Genomic DNA, 6,000 nt, shown 5'->3' with positions numbered 1-6,000 from the left:
TCAAAAGACACAAAAGTTTGCAAAGTGAGATGGCATTAAATTACCTCATGTCTCAATAGACATTACATTACAATAATAATGAATGTTAACAACTTACAAAGCTCTTAATTGTACCACCTGACTGCTGCAGATTCATTGCGGCATTGATAGTGTTGACATAGTGTTGGCATTGTTCGGTCAGAATGCAGTGATTGGACAATTTTTTGGTCCAGAGACTTCCACAGAAGGTATATGTACACATTTTAGACCACTTCTATTATTGATTGCCATCAGGATGTGAAGAGAGTTTCAACCAGTATAACAAAAAGTGTTTATAAAACACCTAGCCTACATTTAACAGGTTTTTACTGTAGAATTTTTATAGTCTTTTACTGTTAAAATTAAGATCATTTTTTACAGTGCACAGTGTAGTATACTGTTCCTACTGCTTGCCATTTCATGTCAACTACCCAAGCCTGCACATTATTTTCACTGTTTATATGACTGAAGCTGATATTGAATGCTCTTTTGAATGTGTTCCAGGAAACCTAAAAATAGGCAGTTCTCCATTCTTTTTTACTGTTAATCAGGATACATACATACTGCAGCTGCTGCTGTGGAAACTACAGCTATAATAGTCAAAATAATAAATAGTTTGGAGGAAGTTTATCGGAAATGTTTCATCTGAGCCAGAATAACAGGTGAAGGGATTTCACACAGTAGCTTTGATGGGGCTTTGATCTGTCAAGAATAGAAAGCTTTAAAATTGAAGATGACCAGATAGCTGTGAACAGCTGTGAACTGAAATGCTGTTAGATATTGCAAAATAGATTGTTGAAATGTTTTATTTAGGTAATGCAATGCAACTTATAAAGCACATATAAAGCAATTACATGGTGATTAGGACCTCAATATGCAAACAAATAGTATTTTATTTTAATAAGATGTTTATTTACTTCAAAATTAACATTAATGCAGACCATGCAACGGCCAAATAAAATAATATAAAAAACATTTTCCGACAGGAGCTTTGCTTATTGGATCCACTGTTTCCTAAGGTAAAGGAAACATGCTGGCACAGTATATTCTGCAAACATTCTGAATATGCAAACACATACGCATGTATTTTTAGTGAACAATCCATTACTTTTTAAAACCTTATATTTGTTGCCTGGCAAATTCAGAATGAGTCTTTTGCTAAATCGAACACGCACGCACGCACGCACGCACGCACGCACACACACACACACACACACACACACACATACTAATAGTTGATTGGTGTGTATTTCTGGCACTCCATCTCAGAATAGCTCCATGTTTGCCTGGAGACCCATGGGAAAGAAGAGATGGGATCTACAAATTCACTGGAAGAAAACTTAGCTCTCTTACTTTTCACAGACATTCACTGATGTTTTCTCACTTTTCAAGAACACAGGCTGCATACAAACTACACAGGTGAGTTTCTCAACTTTTAGCAAATCAATAGCATTTTGTTCTTGACTCTTGTTTGTTCTTGAGTTGGCAAGTGTATATTTGTAGCTGTATAACTGCTGCATTTGGTAAATATATTGTTGAAGCTTATAAAAGTAGGATTCATAAAGAAACGATTATACTTTGAGTTATATTATATAGCATAGATGTGATACCAGATGGAAAATTAATTTAAGGATTACATTTGATTTAGTTATAGCTAACAGATGTGGACATGACTGCTCTATCTATCTGTTCCTTGGTCCCTGGTGGTCTCAGTTCACCAATAAAAAATAAGCCAAATTGAATTGAACTGAAGACTAGGTTCAGGTTATGTCATATGTTTACTCAGTTCTTGCACAATGAGAGCTGAGGATTGTTTTGTTGTCCTTTAAGGACAGAAAGGGAGCCACTGAGTGCACCTTATCAGCTCCTGATCTAGTCCTTGAAGTGTTCTGAGCAGACTTTTCAGAATTCAAGCCAATTTAGAAGCCGATAAAAGCACAGTGTTGTCGTCACTTGCATGAGGACAAGTGCTGTTCTTTATGCTGATGATGGCCTGGTGTATCACTCAATTGTGAAGGGGGTGGTTTTGTGCTGAATTTTAAACCCAACCACACATCTAATCCTAAATCTAATCATACTTAATGTTCTTATGTTCACTGCTTGTAAATATGCGCTACATGGACATCATTGACCATAATCGATTGTGTGCAGTGTCTCACATTTTTAAAAGCAAAAACGAATTCTGTGTAAATGGCACCTAGGACTTTTGTTTAGTTTCTGTTTCCAGGTTGGCTAGTGCTGGTCTAGCCAGAAAAAAACTTAGTTTGTTGAGCAGAATGGTTTTTCTAGTGATACTATTGGACCGAGGAAGTCTTGCTGATTAAGCAGTCAGGTGGGGTCACAACAGCAACCCAAAAACGTCACATATCTTCAGTTAAAGGTGCAGGTGATCTGGGAATTGCTAACGTTAGCCTGCTAGCATTGAACGCATACAATCCCACCCTCCCTGCAAATCGACGTCCAAAGCTACTGACTGACCAGCTCCGGTTAGAGCGCCATCTCTTAATTACAGTAGTTTAGAATAGTGTGAACGAAACATAAGCTTGTTGTTTTGATTTGGTAGGAACTGTAAAATGTGGCTTTTGTTTGTTTGCACTGCTCTGTGACTGACGTCTGTCTGTATAAACTCTGCATTGCATGAAACATGCTGATGATGTATGATGTTTGGGCGAACAGGGTGTGTGAGGATATGTAAAAACATATATTGACAGGCAGGTAGGACATCTTATTTCATTCGGACCGAATGTAATAATTGGAAGAACATTTTATGATTCTACATTTTCCACAGACAATATATATTTATAAAAATAAATTTAGACCGTTTAACATAGTGATTGCTATCAGGATATGAGAAGACTCTCAACCAGTAAAACCAAAAATGTTTCTGTATCATAGGTGAGAATCACCTATTGCATCTTTTATGTAAAAAAAAAAAAAAACATTTGGAATTTGATGGTGAATTGTCCTTCCAGGTTCTCTTACAAACTGACATAATAACTAAAAGTTACCATAACTATGTGTAAAAATCTCTAACGCATGTTTTGGCAAATTGGTGTCTTAATTGTATAAATTAGTTTGACCCCATTCATAGTATTTTGTACAATCTGTTTCGACCCCACTGACGTTTAGGTTTAGGGTTTAAGCTTCATGCTTACTTTTTTTTTAATAAAATTTGTAAGCTTCCACATGAATCACACTGCACAAATGAATATGAATACGAAAATGCAACAGTGTAAAATAGTCATGTTTTGGCATGAAATCAAGTTTAATGCTATACGGAACCAGCTTGAACAACACAAGGTTCATCCTTAAGGAGAGAGAGTTTTCGGGATGCAAACTTTGATTAGCCTTTTCAGTATGAAGCAAGAGAATGGCTCATATGATTATCTTCACTGCATTAACACTAATGACTTCAGCACAAAAGCAGCGGACAGGGTGAACGGCTGTTATGTGGGATTCAGGGTTGTTTTGTTGATGGGTCATCCAACAATTGTTCAGCAGTTCCAGGAACATGCATGCTGTCTTATTCTAATGATCAATTAGCGTTAGTGAATCAGTGCAGTGTGCTCTCGTTCCATTCATGTGACAGTATAATCCAGTATGTGGCTATTTATCTGCCATTAGGGCCAAGCTGTCAGGTTAGGTGGGTGGCAGGAGCTTGTGCCCCTTCGGTCCTCTGATTATTGAAATGCTGATACATTACTTTCAAAGAATTGTTTTGTTGTTCTGTTGTCAGTTACATAAATACTAGCGCTGGTGTGCATCTCTTTAAGGAAATATGCTCAAATAAAGTTTTCCACAGAGTGGAAGGCTCCTTGCTTACGCACGGTATAATCAAGGTGCTGTAGGAGATCCTGTAAACTCATTCTGCGAGTTATTGCACACACGCCATCAGTTATTTAGTTTGGCTCTATAACCTGAGCGGGTTCATTCAGAAAAATGGAGCTGTGCTGCACATGAATGAGTCTAATAGGACCCACAATCCCCAACCTGCTGGATGAATGATGCTCATATAAGACTACTGAATGAAGATGACATTGTACAGTGGCCACATTCCCTCTTCGCACATAATGTAGAATTATGTGGGTGAGTCTAACAGCGTAATGTAGCTTTTATGATCTATGCATGTATTCATAACTTGCAGTATGTTTTCTTTTTCATGTGCTATGTAAGGACACTATAAGTTTGTGATATTTACACATTAAGTGACATGACAGAATCAATCATTCTTTATTGTGCAAACAGAGGGATTTGTTATATACAGAATATTGGCTTACACCATCCATTTCCACACAGTCTCTAATTGTCCATGTTGGATGTTTAATATACATGAGAGGAGGTACTAAGGACCGATAAGATGTTAGTGGGGGCGGAGCTATGTGGTGCAATGCTGCATAAATAGTAATCAAAATGTAGGCTGAGTTCAGAAGAGTATACTAGTTTGTTACTTATCTAATTAGTAGCCTACACTGCAATTTGTGCCTAGTATGCACTATTCTACGCCATTTTTAGTAGTATAAATAGTGGAAGTAGTGTGTTTGCACTCAAAAAGAAGTAGTGTGTTCGCACTCAAAAAGAAAAAGTGGACTTCAAATACCTGGATGATGCACTTAAAGCTACAATATGTAGATATTTCGCCACTAGAGGTTGCCTATTCAAAACAAAGGCGTAGCTTGATGATGCCAAGTTTGAGCACGAAATATTGGGAGATGCTGTCTTCACCTCACAGCCGGTGGAAAAGAATTGGGATGGGACTCGGGCAGAAATCATGTTCATGGATGAGATTATTAACGTTACTGTAGTATGAAGCAGAGCTGGAGCAATTGCTAACGAGAGACGAGCGTGACACGTGTATCGAGAGCAATGGAACTTTTATTATGCCGCAGTCACCGCTTCCGCTTCCGTATGAGGTAACACAGTGCTGTTTATCATATTAGATACATTTGACTGTGTTGAAAATGATGTTATAACATTACTCTGTGCGTACGCTCGGCGGCTGCTGTGAGACACTGTTGCACTCTGCAGTAAGATAGATCGATTTTAGAATATCATAATAATAAATGCTGGGGGGCTTGTGTTGATAAATGGCATGCCATTAATTTTAAAACAGGGTATTTTACTGCAAAAAACGTATATATTGTGCCTTTAATTAACTGCAAAAACATTATATGGAATGTTGGACACTTCATGCACTCAGCTGTGACAGCTTTCCTTGAGTAGCGGAAGCTCCATCTGAATATACACTTATTAACCTACCCCAGTAGTTTGGAAGCACTGCAAACCTACTTTTCATATGGAATTAAAGGTGCCCTAATTTCAAAAATTGAATTTTTCTCAGCATAGTTGAATAACAAGAGTTCAAAGAGTTCAGTACATGAAAATGACATACAGTGAGTCTCAAACTCCATTGTTTCCTCCTTCTTATATAAATCTCATTTGTTTAAAAGACCTCCGAAGAACAGGCGAATCTCAACATAACACCGACTGTTACGTAACAGTCGGGGTGTACGCCCCCAATATTTGCATAAGCCAGCCCATGTTCCCAACATTATGAAAGGCATTAGACAAGGGCATCCAGTTAACATTTGGATCTGTGCACAGCCGAATCAACAGACTAGGTAAGCAAGAAAGAACAATAGCAAAAAATGGCAGATGGAGCAATAATAACTGACATGATCCATGATTACATGATATTTTTAGTGATATTTGTAAACTGTCTTTTATAAATGTTTCATTAGCATGTTGCTAATGTACTGTTAAATGTGGTTAAAGTTACCATCGTTTCGACAAGAGCCGCCGCTATTTTCATTATTAAACACTTGCAGTCTGTATAATGCATAAACACAACTTCAATCTTTATAAATCTCTCCAACAGTGTAACATTAGCCGTTAGCCACGGAGCAAAGCCTTAAATTCATTCAGAATCAATGTAAACATCAAAATAAACACTGTACTTACGCGATTAGACATGCTGCATTACGA

At 37.5% G+C, this 6,000-nt stretch overlaps 1 protein-coding gene across 2 annotated transcripts in view; it reads left to right on the top strand.

The window, feature by feature from the left end:
- Positions 1-1,319: 1,319 nt before the first annotated feature.
- lepr (leptin receptor) overlaps positions 1,320-6,000 on the top strand; it is a 49,383-nt gene continuing 44,702 nt past the window's right edge. Inside the window, exon 1 of one of the 2 annotated variants that reach the window (XM_067373048.1) lies at positions 1,320-1,437. The gene's annotated coding sequence lies outside the window, so the exon portion shown is untranslated. Of the gene's footprint in view, positions 1,438-5,618; positions 5,637-6,000 lie in introns of those variants that run through there. The other variant, XM_067373049.1, reaches the window with a different exon arrangement.

This window comes from Chanodichthys erythropterus, chromosome 21, assembly GCF_024489055.1.
Source record: "Chanodichthys erythropterus isolate Z2021 chromosome 21, ASM2448905v1, whole genome shotgun sequence".
NCBI classification, from domain to species: Eukaryota; Metazoa; Chordata; class Actinopteri; order Cypriniformes; family Xenocyprididae; genus Chanodichthys; species Chanodichthys erythropterus.
Note: the sequence above shows the minus strand (reverse complement) of the source record. Positions and strands in the feature narration are given on the sequence as shown.